General features: G+C 47.8%; 1 long non-coding RNA gene across 2 annotated transcripts; it reads left to right on the plus strand.

Moving 5' to 3' along the window:
- The first annotated feature begins 22 nt into the window (after positions 1-22).
- LOC103877958 lies at positions 23-25,288 on the plus strand. 2 transcript variants are annotated; one of them, XR_004177326.1, is made up of 5 exons: positions 23-114; positions 2,938-3,166; positions 11,321-11,446; positions 15,176-15,352; positions 25,110-25,288. It is a non-coding gene; the product is annotated as an uncharacterized LOC103877958 (long non-coding RNA). The 2 variants fall into 2 exon arrangements; XR_004177325.1 differs by lacking the exon at positions 25,110-25,288 and having other exon boundaries at positions 15,176-18,091.
- Positions 25,289-26,575: the final 1,287 nt, after the last annotated feature.

The following is a 26,575-nucleotide window of genomic DNA, read 5'->3' on the forward strand; positions in this document are numbered from 1 at the left end:
CTCACTGTTGACAAGGGCCTCATCTCCCAGTGGGAAGCCTCAGTCCCTGGTCCCTGGAGAGGGGAGCTGGTTCTCTCTGCATCCAGTGGGAGAGCCTGAATAGACCTGCAGGAGGTGGGTGCTCCCAGCCTCACCCGGGGGTCAGATGAGCCAGGGCTGGGGCTCTGCCTGTGTGTATGAGTGGGGGATGGGAGAGGACTTCTACATACTAGAGTTGGAGTCAGTGGCATTGACCCTGGCCCTTAGGCATCAGGGATTCTCTGCAGGGCAGAACCAGGGCCAGTGGGAAGGAGTTATGATGGGAGATGGGTGGTTTTTGCTCAACAGTGAGATTTTTTGTAGTAAATAGTAGAATCCAACAGCAGAGCAGACTGCTTTGTGAGATAGTGAGATCCCCATCTGTGTAGCTTTTCATTCATTTATTTAACACACATTCGTAGCCTACCTTGGCTCTTGGCACTGGAGTTCCACAGATGTGGGTTCAAGTTCCAGTTCTGCCACTTAGGATTCCATGATCCACAGCGAATTCCTTGTGTCTCAGTTGCCTCACTTGTAAACATGAGTAATAACAGTTCTTTACCTATCTCAGTGGGAAGGTTGAACAACTCCAAGCTCCATGCCTCACACAGGTAAAGACATGGAGCCTTGAATGTACTATTTCACAGGTGTAATTACCTCTATCCTGCAAGTGAGTTAAATAGCACATTCTCCATTACTAAATGTCTGAGTGGGAATCTGAATCCAATTCAGTCTAATTCCAAGTAATTCTCTTCCCTCTGAACCATAAGGCTGGGCTCAGTTAGGTATTCAAATCTGAGCTGTGGGACTTGTATCTAGAATATATAAAGAACACTTACAACTCAATAATAAAAAAAGACCAAAAACTCAATTAGAATATGGGCAAAGGATCTGAATATACATTTCTCCATGGAAGGCATATAAATAACCAAAAAGCAAATGAAAAGATGCTGCACATCATCAGGCATCAGGGAAACACAAATCAAAACCACAAGGAAATGCCACTTCACACCCAGTAAGATGGGGATAACCGAAGACAGACAATAGCCAGCGCGAGGCTGTGGGGAAACCAGAGCCCTCATACACGGTTGTGTGGGAGTGTAAAATGGGGCAGCCACGCTGCAACACAGCCTGGCAGTTCCTCAAATGGCTAAACAGAGAGTCACCATATGACCCAGAAATTCCATTCCTAGGCTGATACTCAAGAGAATTGAAAACATACATCCACGCAAAACTTGTACAAAAATGTTCAGAGCAGCATTACTGATAATAGCTGAAAATAAGAAACAACCCAAATATTCATCAACTAATGAATGGAGAAACAAAATATGGTCTATCCATACAATGGAATATTATTCAGCCATAGAAAGAATGAAGCGCTGACACATGCTACAACATGAATTAACCTTGAAAACATGATGATAAGTTGCTGGGTGCAGTGGCACGTGCCTGTGGTCCCAGCTACTCTGGAGGCTGAGGTGGGAGGATCACTTGATCCCAGGAGTTCAAGGCCACAGTGTGCTACAGTGGGCTGTGAGTAGCCACTGTACTCCAGCCTGGGCAATATAACACAGCCCCATCTCTAAATAAATAAAAATAAATAATAAAATTTAAAAAACAAGATTTAAAACGTATTCCACTTATTACATAATTCAATTTATATGAAAGTCCAGAATAAATTTGTAGAGAGAGAAAGTAGAGTGGTGTTTGCTTAGGGTTGGGGGCTACGGTGTGGGGTAGGGGAATTGAGGAGTAATACCTAAATGGTAGAGGGTTTCTTTTTGAGATAATGAAAATGTTCTAAAATCGGCTCTGGTTATGGTTGTACATATTTGAGAATATACTAACAACCATTGAATTGTATAATTTAAATGCGTGAATTGTATGGTATGTAAATTATATCTCAACAAAGCTGTTAAAAAAGAGAGAAAGAGAAACCTATAAAAAACGTGATGATGCACACCTGTAGTTCCAGCTACTTAGGAGGCTGAGACGGGAGGATCACTTAGCTTAGGAGTGCAAGACCAGCCTAGGGTTTTTCTAAGACCCCCATCTTGGAAAAAAAAAAAACATCTGAGACTGTGAGAGAAGTGGCCAAGGTGTGGGTGGAGATAGAGTCTGGGGAACCTCAGCACACAGGTGCAGGGGAGACTATGAGGATGCGTGACCTTGCTTAGGAAGGATTTCCCAAGTGGGAAGATGGATGGAACCTGGAGGAATGCCTTCTAGAGGAATAGGCACTGCTTGGGTGTACCCCGGGTGGGGTGGGAGAGAGGAGGCTGCACCAGTGTCCTCTGGCAGCACTCACAGCCCAGCAGGAACGGGCACATCAGTGTTGGGGTGGGGGGTTCTGATCATGGCTAGGCAGGTGCCCCACCCGCCTCCCAGACCACCCACACGATCCCATGGAGATGAACAGCACTCGACCCACTCCGTGTCTCCCAGGAACACAGGATTGGAGGGGCAGAGCCAGGTTTGGACCTGGGTGGTTGCTACCTCTCTGGGCTTGGTCTCCATATCAATGGTATGAAGGTGGCAGTTTCTCCCTCACCATGTTGCGCGGTGTGAAAGTGGAAGTTGTGTTGAAAGCACACGGTGAGTGTGCAGATGGGGGCCAGAATTCATCGTAGCCGGCCTTGGTCGTCACTTCAACTGTGGGTAGTTGAGCAGCATTACTGTTCCCATTTCACAGATGAAGAAACAGAGAGGCTGTGTGCATTGGTGACTTTCTAAAGGACACGTTGTGAACAGAGATAGGACGGGACCCTGCTCCAACCGTGTGCCCACCAGGTCATCCTTGTTGCCTCACGCCTGATGACCGAGCAGGGCTGGAAAAGTGCTGTCAACAAATGACTTCTTTTCGCCTTTAGGACAAACTTCTGCATATGTAGGCCTAGTGGCATTCCTTTCACCTTACAGGTGAGAAAACTGAGTTGAGGAACACGCCTGAGGTCCCACCTCTGACAGCGACAGGCCAGGACTGTAACTTTCCTTCATCCAAACCTGGTACCTACATGACTCAAGCAAGGGAAAGGTCAGGGCACCCCTGCCTCCCACTGGCCTTAGAGCAGCCACACCCATGATCCTGAGCCTTTTGGACTCCGAGATGCAGCAGATCAAAGGCCTTGTGATAAAAGTGGAGACTTAGGTAGGTACTGTGGATGGGGAGGGCATGCAGGTTGGGGTACGGGTCTAGGGGCTTGCAGACTCCACGTCGTTGCCTGCAAAGCCAGTGTGAGTAACCAGGCAGCCCTTTCTGTGGACGCCCTACCTCTCCCGGAGGCTGTTGTGGGATGAAGGAAACTGGAGCTTCTCTGCCCAGGGAAGGTGGCTGCATTTCAAGCGGGAATTGTACAAGCACTCTTGATAAACAGCAGGTAACCCCACTCCCAGCAGCTAACAGGATTAATCTAAATGCACACAGACGCAGCTGGGCAAAATCAAAACACAGAACCCAGGTTAAATCATACCACTTAACGGGAGCCCTCAGAGCCTCAGAGCACGTCACCTGACTGGTGCCCGGCGTGGGGTGGGGACGTGGGAGGAGGCCGTGTGCGCTGATGCTTGCTTTTGAGGGGCTGTGGGAGCCCTGCTGCAGCATAGGGGCCAAGGGAGCCCTGGGGCAGGGCTGCGGGACCAGGCAATGGCGCGTTGGAAGGTCAGGTGTTCAGGCCGCCATGGCGGGGAGCAGGGCCGTCTCTGAGGGCTTGGAGTGGCAGGTGGGGTGGTCAGCCGGGAAGGCCGCAGCAGCTTCACGCTCTGGGAAAGTGGGAGAGGCCTTCAAGTGCTCCTGTTGACTCCCACTCCCACTCAATCAGCCCTGTCCAATGAGGGGTCCCATCCCAGGGATGTTCACAGGAAGGAGAGAAGCCGGGCTTTGGGTAGCTCTGGCATCCCGGGGCTTGTTCTGGCCTCCACAGGGAGAAACAGAGGGAACACCACACCCAGACTGCCGCAGCCCCTCCCCACTCCAGCCATTATCAGCTGCTTTTACAGTTGAGGACGCTGAGGCACAGCCAATTTTCAGGTCACGCTCTTTGCCCTGCCCCCAAGCTTCCTCCCAAATCAAGGCTCTGGTGAGAAGCAAGTTCCCTGTCCTGCACCTGCCTTGGGCTCAGGTCAGTTCCACCCAAGATCACAGCAGAGCCTCGTTCCTCCCCAGGGCCCGGGGCCATCATCTGTGGGGTCCTCCATGAACACTCTGTGGGGCCAGCTGCCGTGGGCTGGGGAAAAGGAGAGTGGCCATGGGAATCACTTCCCAGGCTCCTCAAATGGGGCGAGAGCTGGGAGTTCATCACTGTCACCTCTTGGCCTCCAGAGTGGCCAGCAAGCCAGCGGGCAACCCCTTTTCCCTTGGACCTCAGGAATGATGGTAACAATTGCTAATGTTTACTGAGCACTTTTTCACCACTAGGACCTTAGCTAAGCCCTTTGAATCCACAATGTCCTCGAATGCACCCAGCAACTTCAGGAGCTGAGCATTGAATGTGGCACAATCTCCATTATACTGAGGAGGTTCTGAGGTCATACATTGGGAGCCAAACCTGGACCCCAAAGTCCTATGATGTCACCTTCCTAGGATTCAGCTCCATTCCCAGGCCCTTCAGGAAAGGGTAATGGGAAGGGAACAGGTAGTGTCTAGAATCACAAGACTTGATCTCAGGTTCCTGCTCCTTCCCACTAGCTGGTTCTATGGCCCTGGGAGCAGGGGCCATAATCTTTGAACTCTTTGAACTCTTTACTCTTTGAACCTGAAATTCCTGGTTTGTAAAACAAACACGGAGAAAAATCTTTGCCTTACCTGCACTGCTGCGTTGTGGGAATCAAATGAGAAAAATATACGACCGTGGTTTTCATGCTGCGAGGCACCACATAAATGTGAGTTATTACACCACGCCCCAGAGCAGGCATGTTCCTGGCTCTGTGTGATTTTTTTTGTTGTTGTTAAAACCGTTAGGAACGATAATTACTTAATAATGATCCTATTCCTAATCCATGCACCTCTGCATGGGGACGTCAATGCCTCGGCATTGAGACATAATTGGTCTCTGCCCAGGGCCCAAGAGCAGGGGATAGTGCTCCCTATTTTGCAGTGGGGTAAACAGGCCTCCAGCATGAGCAAAGGGATGTCCAGAGTTCCTTAGCCCTCCAGGCTGACGTTCTGGACTTAGAATCTGGGATTGGAGCCTTCCCCCTCCTGCTGCGAGGGCTCCCAGGCTGCCCTGAGAGTGATTTACGGCAGGAATCTGCAGTGAGTGCTGTGTCAGCGCTCCCCGCTCCCACCTTCCTGCTCTGTCTCCACCCCTCTTTATCTGCCTTCTCCCCGTTTCTCCTGTGCTGCCACTCACCTCCCACAGCTCTGTCTTCCCTGGTTCCCCCTAGGCTGATCGGAGCCTAATTTCAGCTCCTTTCTGGGGCTGAGGAGCTCACGCTGAGCTGTCAAGAGCAGATGGGGAATTTAAGCGGGAGGCCCATGGGGGAAAGCGGGGAGGGAGGAGTTCCTGTCCTTTGTCCCAGGCCATCAGCCCTGCGGCCCTTCAGGTCTTCTTTCTGGAAAGGGTCAAAAGAGTACCTGAGGCAGAAACGTCAAGTCACCTCTTTGCATGCATGTAACCTGTGTGTGGCAGAACCTGCATTTGAGCCTAAGTCTGTGGAATGCCCAGGCCCACAAGTGTGTCCAACACCCAGGATCATTAAAGCCTGGCACCAGGGCTGTGGGCAGAGCTGCCCCCTCAGGCCATGCAGACTCCTTCACAGAGATCCTGGTGCTTTGCCACAGCATCTCAGATTCCAAGTCCTACTGGGAAGGAAATTCGGGGGGAGTGTGCCAGGGCCAGGAGGGCAGAAGCAGACATCAGAACCTCCTTTCTGAGCTTTGATCCGGGCTGGTAAGGTGCCAGACCAAGGGCTTCTGGGGAGTTTTTGAACAGAGCCTGTGAGTGGGCACTGCCCAGGCAAACAGCATGTCACCAAATAGTGAAAACCAAATAGTTGAATATTTAACTTATGAAAGCCAAGGATTTGTTGTATTGCTAACTCATTTTTTAACATGCATAAAATGGAAACTCAGAGAGACTCTTTAACTTGTCCAAGGTAACACAGTACCCTCCTGGCACAGAAGCTAGCGTGTGGGTCACTCTCTGGCCAGTTGCTGGCTATGCTTTCCCTCCTTCCTCACCCCTTCCAGCATCCAGAATCCCAGGAGGCTGATCTGCTCTTGGCTTCAGGGGTGGGCCAAATTCAGAGTGATCGCACTCAAGGCCACTGCTCAGCCTCCCTCCCTGGCTGCTCAGGGCCATGTGCTGCTTCTCCCTCTACACCCAGGATGCTCGTGGCCTGGGGAGGCTGGCGAGGACCTGAAATCACTATCATAACTCTCGTTTCTGGGACCAGAGGGTCAAGTGGGTACTCTGGAGGCACTGGTGGGTACAGAAGGAACTTGGGGAGCTGGAACAGGACTCTGAGATTTAAGGTGCTCCGGGGAGAGCAGGTACAGAATGGGAAGGGCAGCTGTGATCTTTGGATTACCAGTCCCTGCCTCTCAACCCCTCTGTTGGCCTTCCCCTAAATTCAGGGACAATGAAACACTAGGGCACTGGGCCAGTGGGGCCACCTGACTCTCTGAGGCCGGATCCTCCTGTGCTGACTCTGACAAGCCCAGCTGAGGAGGCGGCGCTGGCAGATTTTCCATCCTGTGGACAAACTTGTTATTTACGTTGATTGGTGCGTGATTTACAGCTAATTTGTTAATCAACCACAGCCTATGCAACCTGGGTGAGCCTGCTTCTCCCTAATGATCCACCAAGATCCTGTTCTGAGAGGCTGGCCCAGGCAGGCTGTGGGAAACCAAGGGTAGTGATGTGGGCCTGGGATGGGGTGCACCTCACACCCAGGAATGCCCATCAACCCTCACTGCCCCATATGAAGCTGCTTCCTCTGGCTCTCCTGGATTTTCACCACGCCCTCCCTCACCCCATACCCATACCTTAAGGCCACTCTTACTCTAGGACAGCAGTTACCGGGCGCCTTGGGCATCTCATCTCACCCCTCTGGGCCTCAGTTTCCCCATTTTTTGGTAGCTTACTGATCTCTGAGTGAGGAAGATGGGTAATTTCCATGAAAGCACCCTACTAGTCAGGGTGGTGTTAGAGCTGGCATTTATGGGCTCACGAGAGTGGAGCGTTAAACCTTTAGTGATTTTGTGAGCTGGTTGATAAACATAGCCGTTATTAGAAATTACATTATATAAACTACAATTAAATAAGTCATATTAAACATCAAGGTAATAAATACTCAGAACTCATTGCTTCCTAATTATTTTACTGCATTTTATTATCTATGTTCGAGATTATTTCCATCTCTGGTATCTGTCTGGTGGAGAGGCTGTATGATGCCACGCCAGCAAGCATCTCTTCCCAGTGCCACACTCAATGATGTCAGCTTGAAATGAGCCAGGCTAGGAATATTCACAACATGGAATTGATAAAGACTCTAAATCATTCATTGTTCTGTTCTTTATCCAGACTTTAAAAAGCGATGGAGAAGCTGGGCACGGTGGTTCACACCTGTAATCTCAGCACTTTGGGAGGCTGAAGTGGGTGGATCACCTGAGGTCAGGAGTTTGAGACCAGCCTGCTAACATGGCGAAATGCTGTCTCTATCAAAAATATAAAAATTAGCCAGGCGTGGTGGTGCATGCCTGTAATCCCAGCTACTCAGGAGGCTGAGGCAGGAGAATTGTTTGAACCCGGGAGGTGGAGGTTGCAGTGAGCCGAGATCGCACCACTGCATTCCAGCCTAGGTGACAGAGCAAGACTCTATCTCAAAAAAAAAAAAAAAAAAGCGATGGAGAATATCTTAATGATGCAGATTAAACTTAAAAGTGTGCTGTGTCTGTGACTATTACACATCTATGAAAAATGAGGAAATATTCTTGCAGTAAGTGAAAACTAGTATCTGATGCCACAATGAAGTCACTCACATCGTTGATGAACAAGGGAAGTTTCAACAAATAGTTTTGTCATTTCACTTTTTTTCTTTTTTTTTTGAGACAGAGTTTTGCTCTTGTCGCCCAGTCTGGAGTGCAATAGCATGATCTTGGCTCACTGCAACCTCTGCCTCCCGGGTTCAAGCAATTCTTCTGTCTCAGCCTCCCGAGTAGCTGGGATTACAGGCACCTGCCACCATGCCAGGCTAAATTTTTTTTTTTTTTTCATTTTTAGTAGAAATGGGTTTTCACCATGTCGGTCAGGCTGGTCTTAAAATCCTGACCTTGTGACCTGCCCGCCTTGGCCTCCCAAAGTGCTGGGATTACAGGTGTGAGCCACCGCGCCCAGCCCATTTCACTTTTTTTTTTTAACCCATTAATGTAAATGAAAATATCAATCAGCATCCCTGTGGGAATTACACTGGCTTGTCAATTGCGATCATAGACTAGCTGCAAGTAGAGGAGTTCTGCAAAAATCAACTAAAGCATTCTGTGAGAATCAGTTGTTTCTACGTAATTGATGATAAAGGATAGTATATATTTTATTATTATTTGTAAGATATATGCCACACATTCTTTAGACCTGTAAAATTACACACATACATACACATGTTTTTCCCAAAGAACCAGTTGTTAAAGATTTGCCAGTGCACCACCGACTGCACTCACGCGAGAGACCATTGTTCTTTTCCTGTTGAGCCCCTGCTTCAGCTCTAGGACTTGTATGATGTCAGCTCTTAATGGCTCACCCAGATATTGGGGAAGGAGCTAGAACCTGTACTTCTCATCATCCTTTCCAGCCCCCACCAGAGGAAGACTATTTCTAGCTGCAAGGAGGCATTTCCCCCTGGGGTCCCAGCAAAGAAAGTGTCTTTAGGACACTTCCCTGGGCAGAGAGCAGAAGGACCCAGAACCCTGGAACTTGCCTGTGAAGCTCTGGGGCGTCTCCATCTTTGCTTGACTCCATCCACAGTCTGAGCCCTGGCATCACCTTGGGTGGGGGCACCATACCCTCTGGTCTGGACTTTGATAAGAGCCTCCAAACCGGCCTCCCTGCTTCTATTCTTGCCGGCTTTACAACGTGTTCTCCGTTCTCCATGTGCTCCCAGAGGGATCCTTTTTTTTCTTTCTTTAATTTTAAAAATTGTTTATTTTTTTAAATAGAGATGAGGTCTCACTCTGTTGCCCAGGCTGGAGTGCAGTGGTGCAAACATGGCTCATTATAGCCTCCTACCCCTGGGCTTAAGTGATCCTCCTACCTCAGCCTCCTGGGTAGCAGGGACCACAGGCATGCACCACCACGCTCCGTTTCAGAGGGATCCTTTTAAAACCTAAATCAGGCCAGGCGCGGTGGCTCACGCCTGTAATCCCAGCACTTGGGGAGGCTGAGATGGGCAGATCACGAGGTCAGGAGATCAAGACCATCCTGGCTAACGTGGTGAAACCCTGTCTCTAGTGAAAATACAAAACATTAGCCGGGTGTGGTGGCACGCACCTGTAGTCCCAGCTCCTCGGGAGGCTGAGGCAGGAGAATCACTCGAACCCGGGAGGCGGAGCTTGCAGTGAATAGAGATCACACCACTGCACTCCAGCCTGGGTGACAGAGCGAGACTTTGTCTCAAAAAACAAAACAAAACAAAACAACAACAACAAAAAAACAAAACAAAAAAACTAAATCACATTGTGCTACTCCTCAGCCAGAAACCCTGCAAAAGCCCCCTGGGTGTCCCCTCAGGCCTCGGGCTACCTCATCCCCATGTCTTAGGGCCCTGCCCTTCTCTCTGCTCCCCCTCTGCACCAGCCACACTGGCCTCTGCAGTTCCAGGCTTCTCCCCTCTCAGAGCCTTTGCTCTGGCTGTGTCCTTGGTCTGGGATAATCTTCACCCAAATACCTGCTTGGCTCATTCCCTCACCTCCTTCAAATCTTCACTCAAATCTCACCTCCCTATAGAGGCCTGTCTTCAGTTCCCTTCAACACTGTCCCTGACCCCCACCCCAATGCACCTAAGCACCCAATGCTGATCTACTTTCTGTTTGTTCTTAGTCTTTCTCACTTCATAATAGACTAATGTTCTTATTATCTTTGCAATGGAATCTGAGTTCCATGAGGGCAAGGATTTTCGTCTATTTCGTTCACTGATACCCCCATACTCCAAAACCAGGCACGTGCTGGGTGTCAGTAAATATTTTTGAAGAAATGCTTTGGGGAAGGAAGGGCAGCTTCTAGAAAGGAGCATGTGTGGAAGAGCAGGAAACACTTCCTTTCTCTATTGGTGCTGGGGTGGGAGGAGGCCAGCCTGCTCAGCCGGTTTCCCAGCTCCTCTCCCGCTCAGAGCCTCTGGGGCCCTGTATTAGTCAAGGCTCTCTAGAGAGACAGAACCAATGGGATATGTGTATATATATGTATTAAGAAAGAGATTTATTCTAAGGAATTAGCTCATGCAATTTTGGGGGTCAACAAATCCCAAGACCTGCAGCCAGCAGGCTCGAGACGAGGAAAAGCTGACGTTCCAGTTCGAGTGAAGAAAATACTGATGTCCCAGCTTGAAGACAGGCTGGAAGAATTCCCTCCTAATTTTGGGAGGGTCCGCATTTTTGTTCTATTCAGGACTTCAACTGATTGGATAAGGGCCACTTAGATTAGGGAGGGCCATGTGCCTTCTTCAGTCCAGCAATTCGAATGTTAATCTCTTTGAGAAACACCCTCGCAGACACACAGAATAATGATTGACCAAAAATCTGAGCACCTTGTGGCTGAGTAGAGTTGACGTAAAATTCACCACTGCAAGTGCTTTGCCTGGCCCAGCCCTCACAGAGCAGGCTCAGGGACAGGTGACCTTTCACCAAGGAACCGTGCTCTATCCAGGTGGCCTGTAAACACGACTCTTTCTCTTCTCCTGCTCTCCATGGGCCTGGAACCTGGGTAGAAGGAGAGGGAAGGTGGCCTAGAATGACCTTTGAGGCCTTGGCTCAGCCTTTGTTTTCTCATCTGTAATATGAACTTAAAACAATATCCCTTATCTCACAGTCATAAGGCTGAAATGAGAAAATGCTTTGGCAAACAGAATGCATTTTGCAAGCCTGAGGTGTTAATCTTGCAAGCTACTCACTCCTACACGTCTCTGGCAAGTGTCTATCCACAACAAGGAAAGGGTTAAACCTGCCTTCTTATTTGTACAGTTTCTCATGTCCCTAGGAGGAGCAAAGAACAAGGCTTATAAATAGGATCAGGGTCTTTGCAAACAACAGTAGCAACAACACATTTGTCTGAGAGGCCAGGTTGAGAATTGGTGCTTGCTCCATCTTGTGCCCTAGAGACAATCCTCGGACTGCTGAACTTCTCCACTCTCACGGCATTGCCCATCAGGAGGGATTGCAGTTCTGAACATGACGGATCAGATGCAATATCAGAGGAGCTTCACGTCTGCAGGCCTGTCCCAGGTGAGTTCTCGCAGGTATATCTGAAAGCCAGAGGATGAATGGGAGACCCAAGGTCCCAAATGCTCAAAGAATGTATGTTCTCAGTGGTGCTTCCTACTATCCTCAGCACATCATCCCTTGCTCCCGGCCCTGTGGGGTTGGGAAGCAGAAATGAGAAGGCACTTTCCTTTCTCCAGACCTTTTTTTCTGGCTCCTCCACCCAGTCACTGGCAGAGCCAAAGTTCAGGTAGAAACTTGTCCAGCTGGATTGCCAGAACACCAATACCATCTGCTGCCCACCTGTGAAAGCTGCCTGGCAAGATGGAGCATGGATGCCTGTCCCATGACACCGGGTGACGAGAGGCACAGGGTGTTTCCAGCACAGGGGCCTTTCACGGAGACAGATGACTGATGGAAACCTGCATTGACTGGGGCAGGGAAGTGTCTGTCCTCCTGTCCCTGCCAATAGCAGAGAGCATGGACTCACCCCATCCTTGTTCTCTGGGAGGACCACACCCCAATACCCATCCTCGGATACTGTCTGTGTTGGGGCTTCACTTCAGAGGTGGTATGAAGCTGCTTGGTTTCATCTCACAGTTGAGGTGAGGCTAACTCATTCATTCGATAGTTATTTATTGAGAGCCTATTCTGTGCCTGTGTATTGGCACTGTTTTCAATCTGGGAATCCAAGAACAAACAACATAGACAAGGGTCCCTTCTGTAATGGAACTTACGTTCTAGTTGGGGAAACAACAGCACACATATGAACACGTGTAAAGAGGAGGAAAATGGCCCAGATCTGGGCTTTGGATGTATCACTGACTAGCTGTGTGACCTTGGGCAAGTAATTTAACTGTTGTCAACCTCAGTTTTCTCATATTTAAAGTCAGGAGGATAATAACAACATTGATGTCATGGGGTTGTTGTGAGAATTATTTGAAAGTATATGAAGTACACAACAGAGTTCTTGGCTCACAGTAGACGTCCCCATGCACACATGTACCCATTATTGTTATTGCTGTTGTTATAGTTAATATCACTTACCTAGAAACGGAATCAGAAGAGACCAAAATGCCATATTCTTTCTTTCAGTAAAGTGACACCCAGGAAGGGGTGAGCCAAAAGCCATGTCTGTACAGCATCACCAGCTTTTAGTTGGTAAAACATCAGTTCAGCCAACTCCTTGAGTGTTTGGTCAACAAAGGCTTTAACAACTGACTTTTTTTTTTTTTCATTAGTGGGATCAGGTGGTTGTTTGAATTAGATGAACCAATTGATTCTTCTAATTGAATTAATCAATTCATTGTTCTAATGTCATGGCGACCCAAACTAAGATTGGTTACAGTTTTATCTAAGGCCCTGGGTACTTTCTCTTTCATGATGAGCCTTTTGTCCTGGTTCTGTCGTAGTTTTATAGCTGTTGAAAACGTGTGATTGAGTGTGAGGATGCACGTATGTGCATGTGTGTACATACACACATATATACACAAAAGACATGCCAACCCATCACTATCCCTGCTGAGTTGAGACCAAGAGAATGCAAACTTTATATTTTGCCAACAGCTTTTACCTCTTCTTAGCCAGTTTTTTTTTTTTTCAGAGCAGAAGCCAAAGAGCCAAATGGCATAGTCTGAATGTGGTCACTATCCTGCCAGCCACTGGGCCAGACTCTGGCTGTTGGCACAGGGTTCTGCTGCCCGTTGTGAGATAGAATCAGCTCTGCCTGGCATGGAAAAGGGAGAGTTGGCATTGTCAGCCTGTAGGTGCTTGTGGGGAGGAGGTAGAGGATGTTGGTTACTGGCAGGCAAACCTGTTGCCACTGAAACTTGGCACGTCTGGGTGGCTTCAGCAGTCCAGACAGAGAATTAGCAGGGAGGAAGAGCTCCACAGAAGTGCCCATCTGGCTCCTTGGTACTGTCCATGGAAAGAGATTTCTTCCTTGGTAGAGAACTTGGTACCTTGGAGAGGCAAATCTATTCATAGTGGGGTAAGTCTATAAGTCTAACCATAATCCTAGGATGACTCTGACCCATCATCTAGGAGAGGTCTCCTAGGGTTCTTTTTGCCCTGTGTGTGGGGAATACACACACACACACACACACACACACACACACACACACACACACACGTATATTTCAGACAGAATTTTGCTCTTGTTGCCCAGGCTGGAGTGCAGTGGTGCCATCTCGGCTCACTGCAACCTCTGCCTCCCTGGTTCAAATGATTCTTCTGTCCCAACCTCCCAAGTAGCTGGGACTATAGGCTCACGCCACCATGCCCGGCTAATTTTTATATTTTTAGTAGAGATGGGGTTTCACCATGTTGGCCAGGCTGGTCTCGAACTCCTGACCTCAAAGTGATCCGCCTACCTTGGCCTTCCAAAGTGCTGGGATTACAGGCATGAGCCACCTTGCCCGGCCCTGGGACTTATATTTTCTAAGTGTTTCCTGTAGAAGCAATAAATGCGGCTTCTGAGCTCTTGGAAATTGGTGAGCTGGTAATGTCTTGACAATTGCTCCTGTCTGCTCTGGGAGCATCATCTCCCACTGTCACCCCAAGTCCTTGATGGAGTCCATAAGGGCTCTGCTTCCCTGGGCCAGGAGACAGGCTGCATACCCAAGCACCTTTCCTTCCACATGCAGACAGCCTGAGAGCACTGCCTGAGGAGCCAGGAGACCAGGATCCCAGGGTCAACACTGTCTTTTACAAGCTGTGGGACAGAGACAAGTTGCTTAACTTCCTCAGGCCTCAGTTCCCAGCTGCCCTACCTAAAGTGGTGAGGATTAAATGAAATACTACAGGTAGAAGCAAACTGTAAAAAAGAAAGCTGCTTACTTGGATAAAGCCCTCAGGAGATGCAAGATGTTCATCCCGAGGGAACCTCCACTCCCTCCTGGCCTGTCCGCCTGATCCCTAGATTTTTCTCCACCCTGAACCTCTCAGCCTTCTCCAAAGCTAGTCCCTGAGCAAGCGCAGACTTGAGCAGGGGAAGGGAGAGCCAGAACAACTACAGAAAGAAAAGATTAGGGATTCTCTTTCTATTCCTTTCTTGGTTTCCTGTTCTGAGCTGGGTGAGCAGCCTGATTTATTTTTGACAAATGTATCTGCATTATGAATTATATTGGGGATGGAATTGTTACATTAAATCAAAGTTAATTTTCGACTTCTGTTCAGGGCGCCATAAATAATCAACTCCAGGATAAGGTTATGGACTGAAGTCGCCCAAATTATGCTAATGAGGATGATTAAACTTTAGAATTCTAAGTTTCTGTAAGAATAACAATCAGTTAGCATTTACATTTCTGCCATGCCCTAGGATCTGCTGCTTTCTCTGAAGCTGCTATTAAATATAAATAATAATACCATTTTTTAAAGTCAAGTTGAGCCCTTTGGGGCATATTCTATTCTCTTTCCTGGTGCTCAGCTTCTGCAGATGTGTCTGAGGCAACCAGAGAAGGAAGGGAGGGCGGCACAGAGGCCACAGAAACTGCATTTGCATTTGCCTTAGAACTGCAAAGGGATTTTCAAGTTCTAACAGAGACAATAATTAAGTTTCGCCTTGGTCCATTTGGTGAGGAATGCCAGGAAGCCCTGTTGAGCTTTAGAAGTGCTACCCTCAGTGAGCCGGCAATGATTTCCAAGGGACTTTGAATTTAGGGTGGGGTAGCAATTCCTAGCCTTCTCTGCTGAGATGCTGTGTGTCTTTGGGTCCATTGCATTCACTTTATGTGCTCTGTTGTCCCTCCACAGGCTCTGGGGACCTTATAGAGGATGCTGCTGAATTCCCTAGCTTGCCTTACAGAGGAGCAAAAAGATTCCGTTGATTTCCAGCCTCACGTTTAGCCACCTGTTATCAAAGCCTGCCCCGAGAGATGTTCATCTCCTGATGTCTATGTGGGGCCCAGGTGGCTGCAATCAAAATGACAGGTCAGCTCAGGGGTTAGGTTGCTGGCTGAGTGGCTATTGTTTATCCCAGTTTCAATTTCATCGTCATGACAACCCACACAAGTCATTGTCCCAGCCGATGCCTCTGTGTGACGGAGTGTGAGGAACGTGCTTCGTCCCAGCTCGCTCCGCCTGACGGACGAAGAGCCGTCTCTGCTCTCGGGTGGCTGCTCCTTTCTTTCCTCCACGTGTTCACAGTGTTCTTATTTTCTCCACCACTTACCCAGAAATTGTTTCCGAAAAGTGTCTCATTTCAACTGAATTTGGCGCAGAGCGATTGGGAACATTGCTCGGCTGGGATTTGCTCTCTCTCCTCAGCAGTTTTGCAGGCCTTATCTCACTCCTGTGGGCTTCCAGAACTGCTGGGACCCCTGGCTGAGATCAAGTGGGGGGCAGTAGATGGGAACCTGCCTGTTTCACACTCGGATCATCCAAGGGAAGACACGAACGTTCTGCACACACAACATGGTATAAGCACAAAACTTGCCTTAATGTGTCTTCCAAGCTATGCGGGACCCCTTCCTTGAAAATTTCAAGAGACAGATGGCTGGTGTTTCTGTTGTGCTCCATGGCTCTGAGAAATCCTGTGTCTGTGTAGGGCTGTTGAGATGCCAGCTCTGGATGGTAACATCGGTGAGCCTGGAAGGCTTTGCCTTGGAAGCATGGGGCTTGTGTCTACTGAGCTTCTCTTTTGGGTCCTCCAGCACTTGATGATTCTGAGAACACATGTTCCTTTACTTTAGGGAGCAGCCTCAAAAATGGACCCTTCTTCTTCGCTCTGGCATGGTGGTGATTCTGTTGGGAGGCGCCTTGGGCCAGATATATCCTATTCTGGAGGCTCACAGGCAGGCCCAGCACTGAGAGAAACCCTGCCTGGCCCAACAAGCCTTCTCCTGAGGGTGGCTTTTCCTGTGGCTACAGGATCATCTATGTTGGTCAAACGGATGGTACAAGATGTTTTAAAAAGATATTGGGATTGGTTTGACTGAAAGAGAGGCTGTGAAGGACTGGGGTGCTCATTAAGAGTCTCAGAATCAAGGAAGGTTGTTATGGAGACAGGCTGATCACTGCCGTGGGAAAGGCTGGGGTGAGGCAGGTGGATCACTGCCGTGGGAAAGGCTGGGGTGAGGCAGGTGGATCACCGCCGTGGGAAAGGCTGGGGTGAGGCAGGTGGATCACTGCTGTGGGAAATGCTGATCTGAGGCCCATATGCATGGCCCCTGTTGTCATGGTGGGGGTGGTGGGGAGACACAGAGTTGAGCCAGGCAATGGGAAAGGGCAGAAAGCAGATATGGGAGTCGAGAGCCGGGGCTGAGCCAGCAGAACTGGGAGCAGGAGCGCTGTTAGAAAGTGGTTTGATCTGGGGCTCAAGCCGACTGAGTTGGTCAACACTAAGAGCCATCAGGCTTCACCTTCTTCATCTTTATTCATTCAACAGACATTTTTGGAGTATTTACTACATGCCAGGTGCTATTCTAGGCACTCATCAGTGAGTGGTCAGTGAAACAGACAAAAATCCCAACCCCAACAGGGTTTTACCTTCTAGTGGAGCAGCCAGGCAATAAGCAGATCACTTAGACACTCAGGATGTCAGATGGTTCCAAGTTCTGGGGAGGGGCATAGGAATGGTGGGGGTGCTACAATTTAAAACAGAGGGGTCAGGTTAGCCTTTGTGAGATGATGCTCCAGCAAAGAACTAACTGGGAGAGGGCTGGGGTCATGGGGACACCTAGGGGAAGATCAGGCAGAAGGAGCAGCTAGGGCAGCACCCATGGGCCTGGTGTGCTGGAGACCAGGGAGGGGCCTGTAAGACTGGAATGGGGTGATCGAGAGGCGACTGCAGGGATGAGGTCTGAGGTGTCAGAAGCCAGAGCACGCTGGGCCTTGCAATCTTTGTAAGGGCTTTCTAGGTGGAATGGGAGGTCGCAGGCAGGCTGGAACAGAAGAGGGATATCATCTGCAGGCTCTTACAGGATCCCTCTGGCTGCTGTGCTGAGAATATGTTAAATTTGAGATGATCTGCTTAGATTAAGTCCTGACTCTGTCATTGTCACTGGACCGAGAAAGTCTGCATGACTACCAGACTATCTCAACTCTCAACACTAGGATTTGAACATCTTTAGGAAAATGTTGAATTGAATGTGTCACAAATTTGTCAAAATGAGCAAACTTATAAAGACGCAGACTCAGCTCAAAGTGAATATGACCTTGCCCCACTGCCCTCCCTGGCGTTAGGGACACCAACCACTGCCAACTCCAACCCCTGGCTCCCACCCTAGTCAAATTCTCCCAGGTCCCTGGAGCTTTTCTTGGGACTCCAGAGCCTCACAGCCACGGACTGTGGGCTGGCCATGCAGCTCTCCACTCCACCACGAGGAGGCCTTGTTCAGTCCACTGCACCACCCACCACCATCGGCTAGCTTCCCGCAGCCTCTGCTTTTCCCTCCTGCCCACCGGTGGCTCTCCAGGGAGCGTCCTCTGCAGGCCCTCTTCCGAACTGAAGGAATCTGCGTAAAACCTCCTGGTGCCTAACTCAGATCTGCTCAAGCTCCAGGAACTCCAGCTCCCTGACACTACCTCTTGGAGCATGCCAACCCCAGAGATTAGCAGCATCTATCATCTCCCTGGTTTTCTTGGGAGTTTTCATTTAAGACCCGCCCATTAGACCTAAGAATGCTCCTCATTGCTTCTCCCATGATCCCCAAACCAGGAAGGTTGGTGATAAGCCCCAGGGGCGTGTCACTCTTCGGCGGCCTCCCTCTCTAGGAGGAGGAAGGTACAGGAGGTAGAATAGTTCACACTCCTTCCTGGTGGTCCAGCAGATTGGCCATGGGGGTCTCAATGTTGTGAGAGGGGCTGGGACTATGCGCCCCTCACAGTCCTTCCCGCTTCAACATTTACATCGTCTGTGTGATGTCACTTGTTGGTGTCCAATGAATGGGAACTGATTGTCTTGTTTGGCCGGGATGGGTCTGGAGGTGTCTTTAGGGACACTCCTAGCTGAGTTTTTTCCACACCACTGACAACCATGCTTTGTGAGTTACCGACTGAGGAGAGATCTGACCTGGCAGAATCAAAGGACATGGGTTTAGGAAAGGATCCAAATTACATTGAGGGCGATCCCACTGCTGTTCCAAACAGTCAAATACCCCCTTTTGATTGAATAGGTTTGTTATTAAAAATGCATTTTAAAAAATGAAATCGAAAGCAAATCCCTTCAAATAAAATTTCAGCCTTGTCTTAAATCCAGGGGTTTATTTGAAAGTTCCATCTTCTCACACTTTGCACAGAGCTGTGCTGGAGAGATCATAGCCCTTTGTCCCCTGAGCATGATGAACCAGGAAGGTAGATATCAATCAGGTTTCCTGAAATCTGTGCAGAATGCTCCTTAGTTATTTTCTGGATACTCACATGTGCGAGGTGATCGCCTAAATTGTGTTGCATGTCACTCCACAGAAATTCTCATATCCCTTAAGGACTGAAGCTTGAACTGATATGGAACCCGTGACTCAGTAGCAGTTGCCTGCTAGCCCCTTTTGGGCTTCTGCTCCTTTGTCCATTGCATCCCCTAAACTCAGCCTACCTGGTTACTTCATATCTGTTGGCAGATTGACTCCCTCCCTCCAGACCATTTTCAATAAGAAGATCTTCCTTATTTGACTAGGAACAAATACCATGTGGCTTCCCTATGACCTGTACGCTGCCTTGATCTTCTACCCTTGGAAGAAACAGAAGGAGTGAGAGAATTATGTCAGCCAAGACAGCATTAACTTTAATCCTACTTAATTCCAGCTCCACAATGAAAGCCTCACTTTGAGACTTGATTGAGGTGAGTTTAGGTCAAATAAGAGGAGGTTTCATTCAGTCACATCGTCATTTATTCAGCCAACATTCACAGAGCCAGGTACAGAGCTTGGAGCTGGGAGTCAGAGGAACAATACTTGGTCCCTGCCCTTCAGAGAGACAAACAGAAACAAATAGGAAATAACTGCAACATAGGCAATTAATTCTGAAGTGAAAGGAGGCAGGCGCCCATGCTGGGGAAAGTCACTGATGGACAGTTGTAGCTTTCAGGGAGGGGACACAGGGGCAAGGAGAAAGCAGAAGAAACTGACTTGAGTTGGATTTTAAAGGCTGAGTAATAAACTCATAAAAGTAAAATTATGGGGCTGGGCACAATGGCTCATGCCTGTAATCCCAGCACTTTGGGATGTTGAAGGGGGCAGATCACCTGAGGTCAGGAGTTTGAAAACAACCTGGCCAACATGGTGAAACCCCATCTCTCCTAAAAATACAAAAAAAACAAAACAAAACAAACAAACAAACAAAAAAAAAAACGGCCGGACGTGGTAGCGCACACCTGTAGTCCCAGCTACTCAGGAGGCTGAGGCAAGAGAATCAGGTGAACCTGGGTGGTGGAGGTTGGCAGTGAGACAAGATTGTGCCACTGCACTCCAGCCTGAGTGAATGAACAAGACTCCATTTCAATCTCTCTCTCTCTCTCTCACTCTCTCTCTCTCTATCTATATATATATGTGTATATATATGTGTGTGTGTGTGTGTGTGTGTATATATAAAGTAAAATTAGGAGTTCATGACCTCCTGGAGAGATGACTAGCAGGAATTGCAAATGGATTCTGAAAGGATTTGGAGAATGTGGATATTACGGGACGAAGCCTAGACTTGCACCTGGAGATGAACGTTCAAGCTGTGTTTGCCAGGATGTCATCCTTGGCAAATCACTCAACATCTCTGTGTCTTAACTTCCTCATCTGTACAGTGGGAAATACAAAAATGCCTGCCCTGCTTATCTCATGGAGCTGCTGGGAGGATCAAAAGTACCAGTGTATGTGAACATGCCAGAAATCAGTTAAGTGTGAGGCACGTAAAAGCATTTTAAAGCATTATGTTTGGAAATAATTTCAAGTTTACAAAAAGTTGCAAAATGAGAGATAGTACAAAGAATATTCATATTCACTTTATCCAGATTTACTTATTGTTTATAGTTTAACCCATGTATTATTTATTCTTATTCTCTGTCTCGTATATATGTATATATATACTATATGAACATGTGGTTATACATGTATGTTTATACATAATTTTTTCCTGAACCATTTTTATATTACATATATTATGGCTCTTTACCCCTGAATACTTAACAGCGTGTTTTTCCTAAGAATAAGAATATTATATGCCACAGTATAGTTAACAATTTTATACATTTACATGTGTAAATCCATCACCCATATTACAAATTTTTTGCTTGGTCTAATAATACTCTTCAAAGCATTCTCCCTTCTAGTGCAGGATTCAGTCTAGGGGTTCAGATACTGCATTTGGTTTTCAAGTTTTTTTAGCCTCCTTTAATCTGAAATATCCCACAGCCTTTCTTTGTCCTGTGCAATGTTGATATTTGTAAAGAATACAGTGCTTCCATTTTTGCGTTCATCTACTGTTTCTTCATTTTTAATCTGGGGTTGTGCTAACCTCCCAACTCCAGCATTCTCTCTACTTTTACTAGTTGGACCTCAGAATTCTACTGCAACCAAGAGCTTTCCCTTCTTTTCTCTTTCTGTCTTTTTCTCCTTCTTTCTTTCTTCCTTCCTTCTTTCTCTTTCTTTCTTCCTTCCTTCTTTCTTTCTTTTGCACTCATTTACACAGCAACCAGGGAGCTCCTGGGATGAAAAGACAAGCCTTGTCTACAGGGCACGGACACAGACATGTCTGATGGATGGGGAGTGAGGGGAGCAGATAACACAGAGAGTGACAGGGCACTCACAGAGAACTCGCCTGAGTGGGCAAGCTGGACCCAGTCCCTGGCCCCGCCGTTCATACGGGAGTGTGGATACTTCGTCTCTTCCTGACCCAGCCCCTTGGTGGCATGTATGTGTTTGTGAGAAAGGGGTCTCTGCATGCCCATGAACTGAAGTATCTGTAACACGAGGCTGTTCAGAAATCCTTGCTGTGTGACATCCCTGACTGACTGAGAAGAAACACCCTCCTTGTTCACAAAATCAGAGTTGCTGGATGAATTGGCAGAGATCCCTGCTAAGGCGGGGTCCGCAGCTATGCTTGGGGTAGAAGCAAGGGACCAAGGGGATGGGTCATTGGAGCAGCGCCTTTCCTGGGCTTTGCAAGCTCCTGCATGGCCATCAGGGATGGGAGTCTTGGTGGAGGCCTCCCCACTCCAGTGCAAGGGAGCAGGTGGGCCCAGCTTGGCAAACTGAAGAGCGCTGTGGAACAGCTGGGTGGCTAGCTGGATAACATTTTAGGTGCCAACCTCGTGTTGCTTTCTGTGCTGTGAGCATTTCCCCTCTCACTTAGCAGGAATGACATCCTGAGTTGCAGCTTTCCCAGTAGTGGCAAAATCTAGGGAGCCCTTCTGTTCACTAACTTTGGACTTCACTACTGTGGTGATGGGCTTGGTGGTGGCAAGATACTAGCAATAGAATAGAGTCCAAGAGGTGATGCCTTGGGCCTGGGACTTTGGAGAGCAAGGCCAGGGTAGGTCTGTGCAAGCATGGGACTTCCCTGAAGTCTCAGGGATAGATGGGAGCAGTGACTCCCTAAAACCCTGGACTTTAAGCTGGACATGGTGGCTCATGCCTATAATCCCAGTAATTTGAGCCTAGGCAGGAGGATCGCTTGAGCCCAGGAGTTTGAGATGAGCCTGGGCAACATAGGGAGACCCCCATCTCTACAAAAATTAAAATAAGATAAAATTAGCTGGGCATAGTGCTGCAAGCCTGTGGTCCCAGCTACTTGAGAGACTGAGGTGGGAAGATCACTTGGAGCCCAGAAGTTGAAAGATACTGTGAGCCATGATGGCACCACTACGCTCCGGCCTGAGCAACAGAGTGAGACCCTGTCTCAAAAAGAAAAAAGAAAAAAGGCCTGTTCTTTCCACCGCTACACAGCTGAGGGCTTGGGGCATCAAAATTTAGGCATTAAGGTTAACAGAATCACCATTTTAACTTCCGGCTGCAGAAGCCTGTGACATTCAGGTTGCACTTGTCCACAGAATCACCGCAGAGACGAGTGCCCGCCCCTCCCCACGTGCAGCTGTCCCTTGCAGCCGGCCTGACAGATGGCCAGTTTGCATCGTATTAATTGGCATTTGTTCCTTGGCTCCTGTGTGCCTACCTTATGCCCTTTACTCTTGTGCTTGCTACATCCCTGAAGGAAGTGGTGGTCTCTTCCCTTTTCCTGTGTTCACGCAGATGTGCCTCTGAACTCCAGGGACAATCGGGCCCGGGGGTTCACAGATGCACTGTTTTGCTCATCACCTCTCATGACAGGGGCTCAGACTGGGGCCTGTGATCTTGGATCCCAGGCTGCCTGAACACCCTGAGCAACGGAGGTAGGAAATGGGGTACTTGGCTCCTGTGTCCCCTCCCCTGGGAGACCTCCCTGACCCCCCTATTGAAACAGCCCCCCCAACTGCCTTGCCTTCTTACCCTGACTTAGTTTCCCTCATGGCACTTTTCACTCCCATATTTTACGGTTTGTTTGTTTATTGTCTGTCTTTGCCATTTGAATTGAGCTCTACCAAGGCAGGGGTTTGTCTGTTTTGTCACTGCCAATTGTCCAGTGCCTAGAATAGTGCCTGGCACATAGCAGGCCCTCAGCAGATATTTGTGTTTGTTGAATGAATAAACGTCACGCTGCTGCTGCTAATGACGCCAATGGTGAAAAGTTCCTGGACCCTTCTCAGCACCCATAGCCAGAAACAAAGACATTCAGGCATTTGGCCTTCTCAGTCTCCAAAAAATTGCTGCAAAGGTGTCCTGTGATTTGGAATTCACCTAGAAGGGGCCCTTCTCCTGTTCTTGCCTGGTTCTAACTCCCTGGAGGAGGGGCTTCTTAGGAGAAAACGCGGTGAGCAGGGCCTGGGACTTCCAGAGCTCTTGTCAGTGTTCTGGAGAGGACAGGCTCAATGCGTCACTGGATCAGGCTGGTCTCAGCCTCGGTGTCCCTCTGCTGCCCCTCTCTCAATGGTGAGGCCTGCATTGCTTCTGAGCCCAGGCCAAGAGAATTAGTATTCCTATCTCAATGCTCAGAGACTGTTTCAAGCTATGCTTGCTGGTAATGAGGCCCTGATCTTGCCCCCAGTTCTAAGAACTGGTCATGTGTCTTAGCACCTGTGCCCAAACCTTGTGCTTGGTGTGGCACATGTAGGTAAGGTGGTACCTGCCTCACTCCATAACTCTGTCTCCAGGATGCCTAGGGCCTGGATGCTCCCCCTCTGCATCCCAGCACCTAGGCTAGGCCCCTGCTGGCTATAGGACAGCATAGGAAACAGTGTCAGAGGTATTGTGTGGAAGGAGCAAAGCCATGGGTTCAAATCCTCTCTTCCTAGCTGACAGTCCTTGAGCAAATCTGTATTAACTCCCCTGAGCCCATCTTGCAGAATTGTTGGGAAGAAAAAAAGAGAAATATATATATATATATTTTTAAAGGCTAAACAGTAGTTCTTCTTACTATTAGTAAGTAACTGACTTCCTTGATGCTGGATGGCTTGCCTGCTCTTGTCTCCTGGGCTCCATGTCCCAGGTCTGTCCCCCTCCCACGGGGCTTGCAGCCCTTCCAGCCTGCCGCCTCCCACCCACACCACCACGGGCTCCTCACCCCAGACTCTTGCCCTCCTCCTGAGGCTCTTTTGTTTTTTAACAAAAACTCACTCAAGCTTCTGCAAGAGACAGAGTGTGCAGTAATTCCTAAAGGATGTTGCTGTGGTTATTTATCTTGGTTCATAAAGAAGGGCAATTAATGGTCAGCCCATTCATGAGCTGGAAGTACTATGATATAAAAGAAAGCAAAAATAGCAAATGAGTTTTCATTGATAGGACCTCACACTAGTGTTTGGGGTCCCAGTGTGCTGTTCAAACTTTGCTTTCCTAAAGAAGATAAAGCAGCTGAGCCAAAAATAACTAGACTGCCAGGTCTAACAAGGGGACTTAATAGCAAAAGGCTGCAAGGCATACCAGGGCGGGTCAGGGGTGGGGGTTCGCCCAGACTCAGGTAGCAAGGTCCACACTGCAAAGAACTTGGAAACAACGCTGACTAAAAGTCAGTCTGCTTTTCTTTAATCACTATTCCCTGGAAATTCTAAACAATATCAGTGATAAAATTCTTCTTCCCAAAAAGTCTTTTGTTGGTGTAAGTTCTAAATAATTGCAACAATTACAATTGAGTATGGATTATATATATATATAAAAACTTCAAACTGGCACATTTTTACTTTTTTTTTTTTTTTGAGACAGGTCTCACTTTGTCACCCAGGCTGGAGTGCAATGGTACTATCAACCTCCTGGGCTCAAGTGATCCTCCGGCGTAAGCTCCCTAAATAGCTGAGACTACAGTGCACCACCACGCCTGATTAATTTTTGGTATTTTTTATAGAGACAGGGTTTCGCCATGTTGCCCAGGCTGGTCTCGAACTCCTGAGCTCAAGTGATCCGTCTGCCTCAGCTTCCCAGTGCTGGGACTACAGGTGTAAGCCACTGTGCCTGCGCCTGGTCCACACTTTAATGACTTATTCTTTAATAAACATTATATGCACGTCGAAGTTAATTCAGAGAATTTCCAGTTGTTTGGAGGGCCTCTGACAGACATGGACTTATCTATACAGGATTGTCCTGAGAGTCAGTTCATTATTATCTGGAGTTGAGCTCCATTCGGGTGTCGCTTGTCCCTAACTCTTGGGGTAATACATATTTCTGCATTTAAACAGTAGACTCTCAATCAACAATGACAGCAGCTAATTTTCAAGAAGCAGCACATCTTGAGTTACATCAAACATCAATTCTGTCGTTCGGTGGGACCACTTGGAATTTTTTATTTTTATTTTATTTTAATCTTTTTATTCGAGACAGGGTCTCATTCCAATGCCCAGGTTGGAGTGCAGTGGCACAATTTCAGCTCACTGCAACCTCTGCCTCCTGGGTTCAAGTGATTCTCCTGCCTCAGCCTCCTGAGTAGCTGGGAATACAGGTGCGCACCACCATGCCTGACTAATTTTTGTATCTCTAGGAGAGATGGGGTTTCACCATGTTGGCCAGGCTGGTCTTGAACTCCTGACCTCAAGTGATCCACCTGCCTCGGCCTCCCAAAGTGCTGGGATTACAGGCGTGAGCCACCACACCAGGCCTGGAATTTTTATTTCTGCTTGAAATATAAAACAATAAAACAAAGTGGAAACCATGAAGTATAATATTTTTGTTTGGTAGTCGCGAGTTTCAATTCATACATGAAATATTTTGCTTAATATTTGGCTTAGTTTAAATATCTTTAAAATATTATATTTATTATTTCTTTATATTATCTCTATAATATCTTTAAAATCATATTTTTAAAATTAAAATGTATTATTCTTTTAAAGGTATTAATTGTTAATTGTTTTAAAGCTAAAAAATGAAGCCAAAGGAAGACAAAATATAACATCATTGGCAGAATTTAGTATTTGCCTAAATTGTGCCATTTGCAAATGTTTGAGTTTTATTAAAATTCACTTATTAATTACTAGACAATTATTTACCTAAAGTAGTTTTTTAATCTTTTATTGGAATGATTATATATATGAGGTTCAATAAAAGAACATTTCCACTGTTTGTGTTTCATTTCTGGCCATTATTAATATTTGTTTCATTCCATGGTTATTACTGAAAATAATTTTGTTGAATAGAGGAAAGGGTTTTACAAAAAATCCACTCTGAGTGTGGAATGTGCTAGAACACCACTGACTATGCCAGTGGGAGGCGACTCCTGCTTCTGGTGTCCTGGCTCTAAGTACAAGGACCCAGTAAGCACAGGCTCTGCTCTGATGGGTGGGAGGGCTTGGAGGAAGCTTTCTAGGGGGTTAAGCCTTGCCATGAAGTGGGATGGCTGTGGTGAACACACTCCCTGGGTGGAAACTGCACTAAGACTCTGTGGTTAAGATACAGTTTCAGCTGCAGTAATGCTATAACAAGCTCTGAAACAGCAGTGACTTTTACAAAATAGAAATATATGTCTCTCTCCTATAACAGGATTGGTGCAGCTGCTCCCTGGTACAGGAACCCGGGCCCCTTCTGCCTTATTACTCTGGCATCCTGGGATTTGGCCTTATTCAGTGGTTTAAGGTGCCTTACCACCAGGGCTGCATTCCAGCCAGTGGGAAGGGTGATGGGGAAGAGGAGGGCATGCCCCTTTCCATAGCCCTGA

This window comes from Papio anubis, chromosome 12, assembly GCF_008728515.1.
Source record: "Papio anubis isolate 15944 chromosome 12, Panubis1.0, whole genome shotgun sequence".
In the NCBI taxonomy this organism is placed as follows: Eukaryota; Metazoa; Chordata; class Mammalia; order Primates; family Cercopithecidae; genus Papio; species Papio anubis.